Consider the following 19035-nt stretch of genomic DNA (forward strand, 5'->3'; position numbering starts at 1 on the left):
TGACCAAGAAAAGAAGCAGACACTGCAGGCCAACACAGCAAAGCACACGGCAAAGTGGTAGGTCCTCCTCACAGCTTCTCCAGCTCTTCTTCTTGGCAGGCTTCTTGATCCAAAAGAGTTCTAAGGTTCAGGGGTCTGGGCCCCAACATTTATATCCCAAAATCCTTTGATCTCTTAGGCAGAGGGGGTCTGTGCCCAGCCAGAACCAGTTCTGCCTTCTCTGGTGTTATTTCCTGGCAGGAGGTGGAGACAGCATTGTCAGAGGCAGACCAGGCCCTATTAGGTGCAAGAAAATCTCCTCCCCTTTCCCTCATTGCAGCCCAGGTCTATTCAGCTCTTTCCTGACCCTACCTGGACTATCTGGAGCCACTCCTGCTCCCCAGCCTTCTGTCATCCAAAACTCAGACAGGCAATCCACATTCCAGCAGAGGCGCACAGGATGACTGAGCAAGAAAATACCTACTTTCTTAAAGTGGTATTTTCAAACACAGAATGTAAAAGTCACCTTCACTAAAAGATGCATCTTTAGAGTCTGAGTTCAGGCATACTAAACTTTATTTTTCTACCTAATTCCCAGGGCCAGTTATGTTTATAAGATGTTAAAAAACAAACTTCCCATTCTGTCCTATGGGGAGCAGGTAGGCTTACAATAGTGAAAAACGAAATGGGCTGTATTTCACTATCAGGACATGCCACACATGTCCTACCTTTCACATACACTGCACCCTGCCCACAGGGGTACCTTGAGCCTACATTAGGGGTGGCTAACTAGTAGAGAAGGGAAGGTTTAGGACCTGGCAAGTGGATGCACTTGCCAAGTCGACATGGCAGTTGCAAACTGCGCGCAGACTCTGCAATGGGAGGTCTGAGTTGCCTTTTGAGGGCTACTCACGTGGGGCAATCAGTGCTGCCGGCCCACTAGTAGCATTTGATTTACAGGCCCGGGCACACGCACTGCACTTTACTAGGGACTAACAAGTAAATCAAATATCCAATCATGGAAACACCAATCGATAACACAATTTACCACAGGAGCACTTGAACTTTACCACTGATCAGCAGTGAGAAAAGTGCGCAGAAACACTATGCCAGTCAAAACCGGGAGGGCAGAAAGCAAAAACTCAGGGAAACACGCCAAAAGATGCCAAGTGTAACACTCCTCCTCCCTCTAAGTGCTATCAACTAATTCTATATAGGGTCTGGCTTACTTTGCTACCTTCCTCTACTCTCTCACACCCACTTCTCTCTTTAACCCATGTTGATTATGAACAATTGTAATGTACTTTTTCACCTATGTCTGCTTTATATATACAAAATGGTGCTTCATCAATGCACTATTCATGTGTTAGTCTATCTTGAACTTTTTCCTGTTTTTGTCTGCAATTCATTTTTGTTATTTGTCTGAGTAAATTGTTAGTGGTTTTATTTTCCCCTTTACGCTGCTGTATATAGGTCAACAGATTATTTTTATCAATTTGCTGTACACAGGTGAACTATCTATAATCTGAATCCTATACTTCTTTGCTCCACCTATTAATATTATGCCCTGTAAAGTGTTAACCTGCCTCTGTAAAGCTCTCTGATGCATACTGGCTACATTTATGTTGCAAACCATTATATAAATAAAATGGATAAATACAAAAAGTGATTAAACACTACTGTAAGGTGACCAAAGGTGGATCTTTTTTCCTATGATTGTCAGGCAGTCATAATGTGACTGACTGGTATCAGCCAGCCATAGGAGTCAGCCAGTCATTATGTGACTGACATAGATGTGAAAACTGTTCCATTATGCATACCTAGTTAAGAAAACTAGAGAAACTTCAGTATGTGGGTTGTATTATGAACATCACCACCATCTCATTTATAATATGCACACTACCTAAAAGTCGGCCTCTAGGCTGAGTTTTCAGATTTCGTCCAAATATGCATTGTAGAACTCAGAGACCATTGGTTCAAGGACCACCAATCAGGAAAAGGCTGTGTCGAATTTTACACATAATTAAATTTGTATGGCATTGGTCACGTATTCCACACTTCTCTGCATATTTTATATATCTCACGAAACAAAAAGAGTTCCTGACTAAAACAGTTAAAAGGTTACCCAAAAACGTATTAAGAACATGGCATGGCGCAATGTCCGATCATTTTAAAGGTTTATTGGTCAAATTTCAGGTGTTGATTGCTGTGTTTAGGTATTAATCTGCTTCTAAAGAGGCGAAACGTTTGCACAAACAGACAATATCAATGTTCCCGATTAAAGGAGTGGAATATGACTTTTGTCTGCAGTTTGAACACCATAGAGACATATATGCAATTCAATAGATTGGAAATAATGGCTGTTTCTTTCTGTTGAACATTTTTACTTTATCAGTTGTGAAAATGTATGCTACACCACAAACACTGCTTGTCCCAGTGTCTGACACCCGGGGGCACATTTATCATCATTTGATGCAGGGCAATGCAGCGAGACAACCTGCTGCACCTAGAGGCCTCAAAGGGAGAGGGCTGGAAGGTGTCATTTCTATTAAGATATGCTGCATTCCCACTCCTTCACTGTGCTGGTGCGCTTAGTGCAGCCTAGCTCTGGTGCAGGCACCCTTGCGTCATGGTGCCGGCAAGATTGTTTTTGTTTTTGACCTTTCTGCACAAAATCAATCTTTAGAGGGGTTTTCCTCATTCTAAGCGTGCTGCAGAATGTAGCACACTCTATCCTGTAGGTGTAGCCTTTTTTTCGCATTTCGGCTACGTTCTTCAAGGGCAGTAAACTTTGAACTTCTAATTGCAATCTGCACAAACAGAGGTTTGTGCAGAGATGGCAAAAATAAATATGAGGTGCACATAATGATGAATGATTACAAATATTGTTATATCTGATTTCTTGAAAATGTTCTGTGCCTAATAACGAGACTATTACATTATGTTATGTGAATAATTTTTCGACAAGGCAGTTGCCATAACTTAAAGATGGCTCCTAAAGGCCCACTCAATGCACATTGTAAAGACCATTTTTAGAAATCATGGGGCATATTAACAAGCCAGGCGATAACATTTTCGCCGCTTTAGTGGCAGAAAACTGCCGCTAAAACGGCGATAATGGGCTTGATAATATGCTCTATGGAATTCCAATTAAAGCTCAATGTCCTTCACATTTAACATGGGATTCAATTGGAATTCCACAGAGCATATTATAAAGTCCATCATCGCCGTTTTAGCGGCCGTTTTCTGCCGCTAAAGCGGCGATAATTTTATCGCCTGGCTTGTTAATATGCCCCAAAGGGGGTACATAACATAGAGTAAGAGAGGCCCACTTCTTAGCATGCATCTGAAAGCTTGTAGTCTCCCGTTTGCAAAGTTCTGTGCTTTACACACATGATTTTACAGTAGGAATTAGAAGCGACAATGGTGATGAAATTGTGTTCCTGTTGTTACATATAACAACATTAATATTTTCTTTAGAACCTGGTGAAGGAGTAAACTTTTATTTTATTAAGAACCATAAGAAAGGGTCATTTAGAAGCTGGCTGATATGTGGACATCCTGTCCACCTGCCTCTCTGCTCCCATATAGAGCTTGGAGAACTGGTGGGTTTCTGCAGTTACAGTGTCTGCTGGCTCTGCCAATAGAAAGACGTTGACCTAGTGGCCTTTAAGCCACTGTTTGCTGGGTCACAGATATAATCACACTGCCCTAATTAGAGTGGGCTGGACGCCACGGGATTTTTGTCCCCAGGACAATGATGGGAAGCAAGGCAGCCCTGAGGAAGGAAATCCAACAAGGGCCCTCACACACACGGAGTTAATTAACTCACTCGGTGCATGGGCTGTTGTTGTTCTCCTTAACCAAAACTCTCGCTTTGGATTTTTGTTTCAGAATAACAAAAATACAAAAACCAATACAAAAAGATGAAATCTGTGCTAGACCAAAAAACATGGTTCCCATTTAGCATTCTGATTCGCCTTTCGTGCATGCGCTGTACCAGCGGATGCCAGGGCGGGCAATCTTCAGGCAGGGGAGCTGGCCGCTGCCTGCTTAATAATAAATAACCGCCTTGTATGATGCTTAGATCTAGGAGTCCTTCAATATGTGTTTAAATGAAGAACAAGGGCTAACACAGGCACAGGATGTGCTGCAGCAGCATAATGCTGCCCAATTCTGTTTTTTATTTGTATAATGCCTTCACCCTTGCAGCATAATTTGATCTTTAATAATGACTCCACAAAACCAGTAATAGCTCTATTGAACAGTTTTAGGCACTGCAGATCCATCCTCTGACGCTGACGTTTAATTAGATAAGATAAGTCAGAATGGCAAAGGAAAGGCCTGCACACCAACAATTAGTCATTTCAACAAAGAAGGTTTGTGCTCAAGACAGATGTAGGCAAGGCCACCAAAATCTCTTTTGTTCTAGCTTCCTAAGGCAAAAAAAAAAGTATTGGGGCAGAACATAACATTGTTTAGCAGATTGTAGCAGTTATTGAAGCAAAAATGGCCTGCCACAATGAAATCAATTTAATATCTGCACTACTTCTTTAAATGATTGGCAGCAAGGATTTATCAAAGGCCTAGTGAATTTTTGAGGAATTGAGAGGACCTCAAGTTCAAATCCCTGATTCTGGAAGATTCACCATCAGGTTAGTAATATCAAATGAGACATTCCCATGCAAGACTGCTTATCTGAGACAAAACTCTCAAAAGTAAAGTCGAAAAGGCACAGGATGTCGAGCTTAAACTTCTTGCCATATTCAGTCATATTTAATGGCCACTACAGCCATATTGGTATCCTGGATTGTCCAGGGACACCAGACTGGAAACAAAGCCCCCTATTAATGATAATCCTTGTGGTATCACTCGATAAACTTGGAGGTTAAATGAATTAGGTTAAAATGTAGAAGGAACATGGGCTCATTATTGAGAATGAAAAAGAAGAATTCTTTATTTGTTTTTTTACAACCATAAAATAAAATGCTTAAAATTATTAAAAATGTAAAGTTTAAGAAAATTCACGATAAAGTGCATCATTATGTCAGAATATGTACAATTTTTTTTTTCCAACTCATTATTAACTCAATTCACGGGTTCAAATGTAAGTTAAAACAATTTCACAATAAAGTGCTTCATTATATCAGGATATGTATAATAAAACATCCAACTCATTAACAACCATGTTCGGTGGTTCACAACAAAGTACATCATTATGTCCGGATATGTGCAGGATTTTCCAACTCATTATTAATAGCCAAATTCACAGGTTCAAAATTCGCTTTTCTCAACAGTGTGTCAATCAAAGTAAAAAACTTTACCCCTCGACAAATTAGAATATTTGATGACCCCCCCCGCCAGTGAGTAATAGTCTGCCTACAAGTACGAATGTTAAGGACTTTTAATATTGGTTTTAGAAGAGTTCTTCTTGCTCCGCTGACAGTAGGACAGACACACATCACGTGGCATAGGGATTCATTATGATATCCGCATAGTCTACAAGTTGTATTATGATATTTCCCTTTCCAACTTGGTTGCAAATCCTTGGTTTCATGAACTCCAAACCGATACAGCATTTACGTCTTCTTTAAAAACAGTCTGAAGTGCGCTGCTAGATAATCTTGAGGTTTTAGTTTTACCTAAGAATTTATTACTGTCCAAGAATGTCGTCTTTTTGCCACTGTGTTTTTATCATCTAAGAAAGATAATTTTTTTGCGGCGCCGTTGCACACTCTATTAAACGCCATCCTCCCCATCTTACTGTCCCGTGCCTCTTAGATGGGCTGATCTTAGATGTTCACCCCATGATTCAGGGTTTTTATGTTCAAACTGGGCCCTTATTTCTGTCCAGCATAGATTGTTCAAGGTGCCGGGTTCCGAGGAGCGAAGTTTCCAACATAATTTCACAAAAACCGATTGCCTCTGGAATTTCTGTTTTTGTAACCCAAATTCCAGGCGAATCTGAGCTGCTGACACTGCTCTAGGGAGGTTAAAAACTGCTTTATACACTTTTGTCTGTAAATCATTTAAAATTCCAAACTCCCGACCATGCCATATTTCCAAACCATATGCCAGTGCTGGAAGTAATTGTGCTACCATTGTTTTTAAAAGATGGCTATAAGACGGGCAACCCAATTTCATATGTAGCTGTTTGTATGCGAAAATTAAGGCTTGTGCCTTTGCTCTTATTGCACTTTTTTGATCAGTAAAGGACATACATCGCCCTAAATTAATACCCTGATAATTATAGGTGCTAACTTCCTCTATTTCTTTACCCTTGGCAAACCACTTGAATTGTTTGGGTCTTGGGCCTACTAATCACATCACCTTTGTTTTTTTCCTATTTATCTCCAGCTCCTGACAGTCAAAGTAGTTAGTCAGGTAATCAATGACTCTTTGTAAGCCAATAGAGGTTTGGCTAAGGACCACTATGTCATCTGCATATTGCAGATACTGAATGTGGTCCTCTGCCAATTTCGGAGGATGACCATTTACTTTTGACAAATGGGTGTGCAAATCAGCAAGGTACAAGTTAAAAAGGCTTGGGGCCAAAACACACCCCTGTTTCAGGCCATTTTTTATATCGATCTTAGATGATGCTATGCTATCATCTCCCAGCTTTACCCGGGCCCAGGTTTCGCTATGGATGGCTACTATGGAGTTAATTAGTTCTTGTGGTACACCCCATCCTTTCAATTTTGTCCATAATCATTCACGTGGGACTCTATCAAAAGTCGATTTTAAATCGATAAAACATACAATAGACCTGATTTCTTTAAAATAGCTTTTTCCGTAAGGAGTGCTATTGCTGCAAGATTTGTGCTAGTACCCATACCTTGTCTAAAACCGGTTTGATATTTGGGAATTATACCTTTCTCTTCCATCCATTCCTGTAGGTGTAATAATAAACAGGAAGCATATAGTTTTGCATCAACATCCGTCAGGGCTATACGCCTCTAATTTCCAGGCTCCTTGTGATTACCATTTTTATATATTGGATGAAATATGCTCCCTCTCCAAGAATTAATGATCTTGTTTTGAGAATACAAGTAATTGAAGAGTGGTGTAAGTGAGTTTGCCCAAAATTCCGCATCATGTTTAAAGATTGCGTTCGGAAGCCCATTAGGCCCTGCCGCTCCCTCCGTTTTCAATTATTTTATGAATTCTTTTAGTTGGTTGTTGTTAATTAAGATCTTTGAGCCAGTCTGATTTAGTTCCTGTGACTTGTCTTCGATTTGAACTTTGTCGTGATGAACTATGATTTCTTCAGGTTGCGCTATTTTCCAAGAAATGGGGCTAATGTCATATTTTGTATGCTTGTCCTCCTCCAGAATATCGAGACCAGGTTCCAAATTCACTATCATTTTGTGGTTCGTATTATTGTATACCTTTTGAATATGTTGTTCCCGTATCTTCTCACTTATTACTGCTGTTTGGGACATTCCTGCTCCCTTAGTTAACGTATTTATTTTGCCCAAAAATTAACAACTATTAGGCAATTTGCTGGCCCAGAGTAATTTTTCCCAGAGTTTTTCCATACGTTCCTTTTTTGCCACTCTACACCTCTCCCTATAATTCTTCCTCATTTCTTTAATATTGTTGTGTGTTACTGGATTTCCAGATCTTACGGTGGAAATTGCTTTTCTCGATTCCCTGGTGATTTCCGTTTTTAGGTTACGCAGCTGTATATTGAACCATGGTTCATATGTTGTACTTTGTGAACCATGACGTCCCGGGAGAACCGGACATTTATTTAGAAGAAACTTTCTCAATTGTTCCCAAATATCTTCTGGTGACTTGGTACACTGTGACCTGCCATTGATTATGTATTTATGCACAGCAGCCATTATTTGTGAGACATTCGTACCGCGCCATTTTAATTTCTTCAGATTGTATATTACTGGGATTTCTGTCAATACAGTTATTTTCTCTTTCTGCGTTGATGGTGAAAACTTGCAGCAAATGGTCACTTTCCGGGCGGGATTCTATATAAAACGAGTCAACTGTAACATATAGTTCATTACTGACCATGGTATAGTCAATGGTTGATTGTTTCTTCCCACTTAGAAAGATGATCCTTGCTGGTTGATCTCCCTTTATTTTACCGTTTAGAATGTGTAATCCCAAAGTGTCCAGATCGTTTTTCAGTTCTTTAGCCGCCAGCTCCTTTTGACACATTCTCTTATATATCTTTCTCCCTATTAAGTTGGAATTAAAATCACCTGTGATTATCATCTCACAATTTTGATGTCTTTTCTGCAAAAACTTGATTAGGTTAATCAGGCATACCAGTTTTTCCTTTTTCAACTTTTTGTTGGGGTGGATATATATGTTTAAAATCAGAAGCTGCCAGGGCATTTTATTTACTAAGTTGTTGCTTTCCAATTTCATAACCTGTATCCAGTTTTCACAGGTGTCAAGTTCTTCTGTATCCAAGACTAATTTTTCTGTTACATAGGTAGACAACCCACCCCTTGGATGCCCATATTTATAAAATTGTTCTGCCGAAACATGAAATTCCACATATCCACTAATGGATTTAGAAGTCAGATTCCAGGTTTCCTGTAACAATATGATGTCAAAGCTTTGTAGAAAGGCTTGCGTCTCAAAGTCTTTCCCCATTTCCTTGAACCCGTGGATGTTCCATGAACAGATTCTTATTTTATCATCCTTAGGTGTGCCTGGGTGTATCACTGATGGCTTTAACCTGTTGGGATTGTTAGATTCATCAGTATCGTTTATGACTCAATAAGTAGGGCACCCACGACGAATCGTGAACTTGACAATGAGAAAGTGCGGTCTCAGCTGAATAAAATGGTTGTTATTAATGTTTATATGCAAAATGCACCTAAGGAATGTTTCTTAAAAATCTAAAAGCAGGAGTTGTTCAAATATATGCAATTCACTCACGTGCCATCAAAATAATCAGAGGTTACACACATTCTAGAATAAATGTAGACTATACTTAATTTGCCATAGAAATATTGCTGGTAACTGAAGCTGTTCTCAGATGCTGGCAGTCAGTGTAATTATACTTTGGGCCTTATTTACAGGATTTTGCCATAGGGCAGTGCTGCAGGCCTTCCTGCAGAGCTGCCCTACGGCAAAAGAAAAGGACAGAAATGTGCCGTATCTATGAGATGCATTCCTGTCCTTTCCCTCTGTGCTGGAACCGTTTTATCAGCCTAACACCCACACAGGTTCCCTTGCACCATGGTGCAAGGGTGCCTGTGTTGTAGGCAGGATTCCTTTTGTACAGGAAGCGGCACTTTCCTGCACAAAAACTAATCCTGAAAGTTGTCCTCTGGAGAACGGGTAAGGGTATTTCTCCTTGTAGCACCTTTACATCTCCCTTGGGGAAGCCTTCATTTTGATGCTGCCTCAGAGTTCCGATTCCTAATAAAACTGGGGCAGTGTCAAAAAGCCGTGGGTTTTGCTGGATGCACCCACAGCAACATCCATTGCAAGCACCTTTAGTGGAAAAAACTGCGTTAAAGGGAATAATATTTACAAGGTCGCATTAACCCACAAAAGTGGCTTAGTGCTGCCTGGTAAATATGGAGCAAACCCCTGTGCCCCCGGAGCGATGGTCTGCCTTCTTTTCTTCCTCCGTTTTTCAATCTGTGTGTTTTCCCTCTTTTGCACTCTGTATATGTCTGATGCAGAAAAGTAAGTGCCGGTCTCCAAAAATAAGTGTGTGATGGAGAGAAAGAGAATCCTACCCTTAAAAAGAACTATCCATCCTTAGGCCTACAAAATACAGCCTGCCAAAGGCTGTCTGGACACAGTCTGCTGTAAACCCACAGAATGACAGAAGTGTCAGAATTGTAAGAGAAAATATAACAGCTATGATATAATACTATATAAAAAACCTCCTTCAGTGTTGAAAGGAGTGAGAAATAGTGCGGTTAAGTAGGAGTTATGAAAATGGAATGGTCACCGGCCTTGATGAATGCATGTTTCTCTAATGGGCTACGGATGGATGTAAGGGAAAACTATCCAAAGTTGATTTGAGCAATTTGTCCCTGCCTGAGTGCAAGAAGGAATTAATAATTTGGTAGCAGATATGCTGCCATCCCTCCTCACTAGCTTTGGGTCACAGTGTTGACATATCCTAATATTTAAACAGCTCCCAAGCGTGGCCTAGAAGCTGAGGCCTCCCATCAAACTGACTCTTCCATTTAATCAATATGTTGCACACATTCCAGATATAATGTATAGCATGAACATTCTATGAAACATTAATTTAAATCCACAAATGTCACTCACCATGGTTCTGGATAACTTTGCTAGAGTTCTCACATTTAATAAAGGGCAAGACATGTAACTGAAGGCTACAAAAATATCTATTTGAGTGAAGGTGCTTGCACTGAAGATAATGTGCAAAATTAAAATGCAGGTAGTAGAGAGTCAGTCCATAAAATATGTACATCAACAACTAAATATAGACTACAGGAGATTACCGTCCATTGTATGGTGTCATGTCTTTTAGGATAGTCTCATCGATGTATACCCCATTTTACCTACATTATCCCATCCACACGACTATACCGATTCTAAACAGGTGACCCTTTACCTAATAGCTTGCTTCTGTCTCTTCGACACCACGCTCTTAATCTTCCATCTGAATCCCTGTACCTAATGTACCTAAACATGTCCCCAGGTACGGCAGATTTATTCTGTATAAGGGTCAGCACTTTTTACATCCTTGGCCAACAGCCAGCTGTGCATGATCACACTTGTTTAGAAAAGCATTGGTGGTTGTTTTGAAAACATTTATGATTGTTTTCAAAACATCCATGGTTGTTTTAAAAACATATACATTCTAGAAAAAACCCTGGAGTGACCACTTTAGTTTAAAAGACCCTCACTCCCCCTACAAATTAGATGGGAATTCCTTCCAAGCTGAGACAGGGGTCATGCATGCCGAATCTCTGACAAGCAGTGGTCTTACATCCCTTGTGGGTTGTCATCCTCAACGTAGAGATGGGGTCCTTTATTCCAAAACATCAGGTGAGAAGTTTTGTTCATCCCTAGGGGTTTCTTGGTGACAGATACACATTGCTATGCACACCTACACCTACACATCCAGGTTAGGCTAGGTACATTTTAGCAAAATTACTTAGGGCACGCATTTTAGGAATATGCAAGTGGTATTGTTTTTATCTGAACTGTTTCTGTTCATATTATTAGCATTATGGTAGAAATGTATCTACTATTCCCTATATTGGTACTAGCAATCTCTTTGTATGCTTCTGTCTCCTGATTGTCACAGCGCATATGTTTTCCACAAGGCTGTCGCTGGACCAATGGATTCTTTTTTAAATGTCCTAATCGCCATCCTGTGTGTTTTCTGAGAGAAAGCAAGCATGAGTGTCTGAGCGAAACGTACTGTACTGTTTTCCACGATCCCTGAGGAATCACGGTTGTCATGTTCATTGGTTTCATGAGACTACATACACAACTGTAGAATACAGGGGGTGGTAGTGGCACTGTAGAGCTAGCTGGTCTAATGGGTGACATATCCTGTGGGGGCGTCCGGAAGTGGTTGGGACACCAAGTCCTCCATTTAGGTCATCCAAAACGCACAGGTCCTGGGTGACTCCTAGGAACTACACAACATGGCGCTCAGCGTTGGTTTGGATGTTATATTAACAGTAAAAATCTGAGTAGTTCAGTCGTGCTTTCTCAGAAAGCCCTACTCACACCTTTTCAGAGATGTCTGAAGTGGGAAGGGGAAACCCGCTTCAGCTGAGTATATATACTCTGTGTATTGGCTGAACGTTTAGCAATCTTGTAAGGATAAACAGTTCCGCACATTGTGCAAAACCCTATCTCTTAGAGATGCTCTTCTCTTTTAAAAATGACTGAGCCATTGCGCGGCTTGGAGGTAGATGAAGTTGCAAACTCTCTTAACATCACAGAGAACTGCAGACATGCAGAAAATATAAAGCTGTTAGAACACAGTGTACCCTTAATAGGTGGCTGTGTTACCTTCGTGATTGAGGCACACGAGATGTTCGGATCAGAGGTATTCTATTCTTGGGTTCAGTTCCCACCTGCAGATCCGGTGACTAAATTGTTCCACACATACATTGTAGTTGAACCACCAGATGAATACATTCCATAGAAGACATTGAAGACCCCTTAAATTACCAGCAGCATATAAGCTAGTTTAAAGGTGCCCTCCCGCACACAACATCTGTCGTGAGACTCAGTCCGCTCAGCATAGAAGGAGGGACCTGGCCGGTCTTAGAGACATACACTCCAAATCCCGAAATAGATAAACTACCAGTGGACAATGTCTGTGCAATATACAAAGACATAATCAGGCTATACAGACACATTGTTCAGTTCGCCATGTGAACATTGACAGTCCAACCTGCAAGAAATTCTCCAGCTGGTCCACATCAGACCAAACCTACAATTAACCTACAGACACAGAAATCAGTAATTGGGACAATTACTTCCAAACGGGAGCAAATTCCGTTCTGGATAGCACAAAAAAATTGCATAGCTGGAGTCAGTATTTCCCCATACGGGTCCTCAGGAAAAACATTGGGGCATATTCACAAGAACGTGTGATAACTACCGCAAGAGTAGTGTAATGCAACTTCCAATATAGCAGCCCATTGCGGGAAAAAAACCCCAGTGTCAACGTGGAATTCACAACAAGGCATTAGCATGCAATAGTCCACCGACACCGCAGACAATGTCCGCGATACAACCACCACGACGGAGATAAAAATACAAACCACAACACCAAAAAACACTGGATGGACCAAAGCGTGATGAGGAAATCAGCGATAAGCAGCGCCAGGCCTGCAACACAAACCTGGCAGTCTGAAAAAATCACCATAAAAGTAGAAAAAACACCCACACCCAAACTGACCTACACCCAAGCACCATGGAGGCAGCCGGAGCAGGCGCAGAGAACCAGCGCAACCCCACAAGCTCCCCAGACGAACAGCCCGGGACATCGGGGACAGGAAAGGGCAAGGACAAGATGTCGAGGAAGACGAAGTTCAGTCCGCAGGAGAACAGGATCATAGTCACGGAGGTGATGGAACACCACCAAAACTCTTCGTCAACTTCAACGTGTCATTGGGCACCAAAACTGGAATATGGCGGGACAAGGTGAATGCCGTCGGAGAGCACAAGCGGGCAATGGATGAGGTCAAGAGGCGATGGAATGACATCAAGCGGAAGACCAAGGAGAAACTCTCCGCCAACCAGAAGGCAGCAATGCAGACCAGACGTGGGGGCCCAGCGCCATAGCTCATGTTGGATGACATGGAGGAGCTGGTGTTGACAGTCATCAGTGTGGATACTGTGGCCGGAGTCAGGAGACCGGACACTGCTCGACAGGACACAACACAACCGCAACAGGGTGAGTGACCAGCAGGTACTGGGGGGACGGGTGGAGATGGCCACAATGGCACACATGAACAATCAAGTAGGGCACAGTACACACCCACAATGACCCTGACACCTCACCCACAGACTCTCACAATGTACAATGCCATGCTGTCAGAATGTCGACCTGTACCATGCGGCTACATACATGTGGACACATTGTAATACACCATCTCCCCATCACATCGCAGGGGCATTGTCAGCACCTCCTGCAGAGCAGTCCCAGCCACTCTTCACTGATAACAAGGAAGACAACACCAGCATGGATGCACAAACCCTCCTAGACATCATTTACCTCATCCACAACTCACCCCCAGGATCTGGGCAGACCAGCTACATCGAGATGACCCCACCCACCACCCAAACCACCCAGCAGGAGGCATCCACAGCCCTGGCACCCTCCCATGTCCCCCAGGAACAACAAATGGCCTTCCAACATCATGTGCTGGAGGGCCAGAGTGAGACGGTGAGCAGGTGCGGGTGGGGTTCGAACTCATGGCTGCCAAACTGGACGCCATCCTTGGGTGTCTATGTCCACCCAATGGTCTCCAACGTTCCCTGACTGACATTGCTGGAGTCATGACGTGGAGAGTAGAACAGCTGTCCACTCAGAGTGACTCCAGCGATACCAGCCGTGAGCTGGCACACATGCGGAGGCTCATGGAGGACATGGTGCGTATGGAGGTGGAAAAGGTGGCAGCCACAGCTGCACATCATCGGAAGGTAGCTGGGATCTATCATGCTCTGCAGACCTCCATCATGGAATTGCGGCTACAAGGTGTGGTGCTGTTGAAAGCTGGTGCCACCACACCATCCACATCCCTGCCCCCTGGTGTGTCAGTGCCTCACAGTGTGGCAGACGTATCCACCCAGGCCCCTGATGTGTCAGTGGCACACAGTGCCGCAGCTGGGTCTGCAACACCCACGGGGGGCAGGGCACACATCCGGGGACGAGGATGGGTTTGTAATCAGGAGGCACTAGCATTCATTTCCACCACCTGGTCTGTTTCTGCTTGGTGCCGCACATGGCCTCATGACCTTCCACTAACCCCCAATACACTCCAATGCACTCACCTTGGACAGTGACATGGACTGACACATCCTGTTCAACGACCAATTACACGGCAGACAGAGTGCGGAGTGTACCCTTCCTCTTCTGCAGTACATGTCATCCCCAGATGGACTCTGGCTGGCCCTCCATGGGCCCATATTGTGTAGTGTGCTTGGCATTGCCCTTTACCACTCCAACTGCATAACTGCACTGGATGTGTAAATAAACATCCAGTGAAGCACTGCTGTGTCATGTCTTACATCCTCCAGGTATGGATGTGTGGATGAATGTGGGGACAGTGCCTTCCCTTGCATCAATGATGTTCATCCTGTGGGATGCAAGTCAGAGGGTGCGACAATGCATTTTGTGTACCTGGTCCTGTGAACACTACAACAGGGACACACTCATCAGTCACTTCCTTGTCCGGACATGGAGTGGACCACGCCCGAGCCCACGAGTCATTGTGGCAAGCCCTGCACTGGTCCGGCGTACGGCAAGCCAGACCACTCCGATGACGTACTGAGGGGGGGGCCATCATTGCTACCCATCGCAGGCGTACTCGCTGGTGGTGTGCAGGTCACTGGTCTAGTCGTCAGCATGACACAGCCACTTCCTGAGGGCAGGTTTGTACACACACCACACCCATCCGGCACAGGCATCACTGGCCATGTGACTCCGCCAACATAAGGGACCGACGATGTCACAACCCCTCTTCCGGTGGAGACTGGATGACGGCAGCTCCATGCTTCTCATTCATAAAGGTCCCATGAGTTGTTGCGCACAGGGATGGTGGCATCTGAGGCCTGGCGCATGACATAGGCCTACCGCCACATGGTGCTTACTGGACTTGCACAGGGTTAGTGGCATTCGGAGCATTGTGGCTGGCACAGGAACCCCCACGCGACGGTGACTTTGGGTCCACTGAGTCAGTGGCACCTTAAGCTGCTGAGCGGGTGTGCAGCATGCGATGATGCCCTGTCCCGGTGGTCCAGACAGCTCAGGTTTTGTGTGCCCTGCTGGTCGCAGTGTAGGCCAGAGCCAGCGGGCAGCGTGGGCCTACCGCCACATGGAATCGCTTCTGGAATCCCAGAGTTAGTGGCACCCATTGGGCTGGGTGGGTGTGCAGCCTGCAATGGTGCTGGGTGCACTGGTATGTCCTCTGCCATGGAGTTATCAAGACCTACCACAAAACGTGAGACCTGTTGACCTGCGGAGCGTGGCTGCATGGTGTGGAGGGTGCCATGTCTGTGGGCCTCAGGATTGTGGCTTGCAGCGGCACGTGGTGCACCTCCCGTCTATGTGCCAGTGGCAGAAGGTAAGCAGTGAGGCCTGGGTGTGCATGGGCGGGCATGCTCCGATGGGCAGCGGGAGGGGTTAGGGTGCCTCTGCCTGGGTGTGCATGGGCCGACAGGCGATGTTGTCTTGTGCAGGTGTGTGTACTGTGCCACTCATGTATCTGGACTCTGTTTCAGCTGGCGGCTCTTACTCAGATGTGTGACCTAGTGAACTGCGATACATACCTGCACATGGTTGGAGCCACACCAGTGGCAGCAGGTGAGCAGTGTGGCCTGGGTGCGCAGGGGCGGCACTGTCTCTCTCCCCCTCTCTTCTTCTCTCTCTCCCTTCTCTTCTTCTCTCTCTCTCTCCCCCTCTCTTCTTCTCTCTCTCTCCCTCCCCTTCTCTTCTTCTTCTCTCTCTCTCTCTCCCCCTCTATTCTTCTCTCTCTCCCCCACTCTACTTCTCTCTCTCCCCCTCTCTTCCTCTCTCTCCCCTTCGCACTCTCTTTCTGTCCTTTGATGTATGGAGGACACACACCTTCTCATCATGATTTTTGTCTTGCAGGCTGGGACCTACGGATAGTCCCGAGGATAGCGGCCATGCGTCTTCATTTCATTTCAGTGTTTATTTTAATAAAGTTTCATTTGTTGCTTCGAAAGTGAATGTATGCTGCTCTTTTCTGTGTCGACACATACATGTCACCAGTTGTGATTATGCGACGTCAGGCGGATTATTTTGTGCATGTTCAGGTGTAGCTGATGTGGCATGTCTTTGGTCGGGGGGTGCCAGGGTGGGGTGGTTCTGGGGGTGGAGTCGGTGGCTGTTGTGGCCCTCTTGGGTGTCCGGGCTGCATGATGGGTGGCTCCATGGCTTCTGTTGCCCATCGGGTGTGGCTCTGGGCTGGTCTCCCCTTTGTGGTGCAGGCTGCAATCTGACTTTCCACCAGGTCAGAGCAGGTGTAGTTTTCCTGGTGCTAACTCACCTTAACGCCTGTTTTGTGTTTTTATCGCCGAAGTGGCTGGTCATTGAGAATGTTGTGGTGTGATTTTGTCGTGGATTTTGGCATGGGAACGCCCACTCTGCATCTCATTAGCGATAGTTGCGTGGGTCCTCTGTGACGATGTTTTTTGCGGCTGTTATCATGGGTAAACTGGTGCTGTGGGCTTTTAACACCAGCTTGTGAATGGGGCGATGGATTTATCGCAACTTTGGCTGCAATAAAGCGCAGTTGACTCGACGATAATTTCTTGTGAATATGCCCCATGGAGTGCAATCCATTTACTTGCCAATGGGGATGGCTTCCTCGATTGAGGATTGTACCACTTTACGAACAATCTTTGCTGCTGTTTACATCAGAATACATGGTACTCCTTCCTTAGCAGTTGTACCAGCAGTATTAAATCAAATACAGAATGAGTATGGGGCATTACCTGCCCTGGACTTGGGAATGAAACTGATGGGTAATTTTGCCCAAGTCTCTGCAATCATGCTGAGCAATATAAAGGGGGAGGCAGCAGCAGTGGACTTACACAGCCACCTAAGGGAAATAGCACGTAGAAATAAGGAGTGGGAATTTCCAAAAATTATCGAAGAAAGAAACCTATGGTGAATTATGTAGCGATAATTTAGGAACCAAATCAGGGAAGCCACAATGGGAGGTTAGTCCCGACAAGGACAACTAGAATCAAGCACCCATTTCTTCTAAAAAGAAAAGGGAAAACAAAAATGGTGAAAATAATAATTCAGAAAAGAATTCACAATCAAGGGGTGGGTCTCCCCAATGGGAGTCCTCTGAAAAGAGGTACAACATTAGAAGAGGTATAACATTAGAAAACCTGATAGGCATCCGAACACTAATACACGTTCATTTTGTTCCTTTCAGGATTCATCAAAAGACTCGGAGAGAGATGGGCGATCAGAACAAAAGCAAGAAGATCAACCAAATACAAAAAGGGAAACACATCGCACTTCAGATTATATTATCAAACAGGAATAGCAACTTAAAGCAAAACATCAATTCAAAGTAGCTGGCTTACAAATTAGACATGCCCAGGTTACTGAGGACTCAGTTTCTGATTGGGGAATGGGCTCTGACGATGCTAGACAGCGCGGCAGAAGTAACAATAGCTTGCCAGAACCTGAAGGATTTTCTGGTGACGGCAGTATTGAATGAACATATGATGGTGGAAACACCTGATACCAGAGTTAGTGTTCCGCATAGACTATATGAAATTACACTTCAAATAGAGGGGGACATCTCAAGGAAGGTTGAAGGTCTCTTTTGGATAAAACATACTTCTAGCAGAAAGGGAATGGCACCTGAGTTTGTGATGGATTGCCCAAAGGGGGAAAGCGTCATTTTGCCTGCTTTCTCCGACCTCATTGAAAACAGTCATATGCGCAGGAGTGGGCGCTAGCGCTAGCTCCGGCATTAAACTACAACCATGTAGGGTGGGACGTGGAGTCCACCCATCACAAAATCCCATTAAAATCCACTCCAAATCGACAGAGACAGTACCCTATAAAAAACGATGCAAAAAGACAGGTCGAAGAAATCTTAGACCAACTAGAATACCAAGGTGTGATTGAGACTTGCACCTGCCCGATGAATAATCCTTTGTTTTTCAGTAGTGAAACCTTACAATTCATATTGTCTAGTTTTAGATTACCAACATTTAAACACATACACACGAACATTTGGAGTTTAAAATACACACAGTGCTGCATTAATGAATAACATTGTACGGAAGAAATATAAAACATTAGATATCTCAAATGGATTCTTCTGCCTGAATATACCTCCAGAAAGCAGATATTTGACAGCATTTTCTGCGATTGGCACTCAGGAAAAGTGTCAGAAATATTGCAATCTTGCGATGAGGATGCAGTGTCCTATGTAGATGACATCTATCTGACGGATGATGACTTACTTGAACACCTGTACAGGGTGAAGAACATAATTGTGGGATTCGCCAATTTGGGCTACAAATTACATTTTAAGAAATCAAAAATTGCCAATCTCAATATCTTTTTTTTGGGATATGACCTATCAAGAGAAGGCAAGAGCCTGGCAGCCAACGTTTTAGAAAAATGTACGCTGCTCCAACCTCCCAAAAATCTAAAGGGCTTGCAATCCATTTTAGGATTTCTAAATGTTGGCAGATCATACATTCTAGATTACGTAGAAAGAGAAAAACCCTTCTATGACTTAATCAGACCTGATTTCACACCACCCACACAGATACTCTCAGTTTAGTTCAGGCTGACATGATAGCATCTAAACATTTGCACACATGGGTAAATACCAA

Source organism: Triturus cristatus, chromosome 6 (genome assembly GCF_964204655.1).
Source record: "Triturus cristatus chromosome 6, aTriCri1.1, whole genome shotgun sequence".
Classification (NCBI taxonomy): Eukaryota; Metazoa; Chordata; class Amphibia; order Caudata; family Salamandridae; genus Triturus; species Triturus cristatus.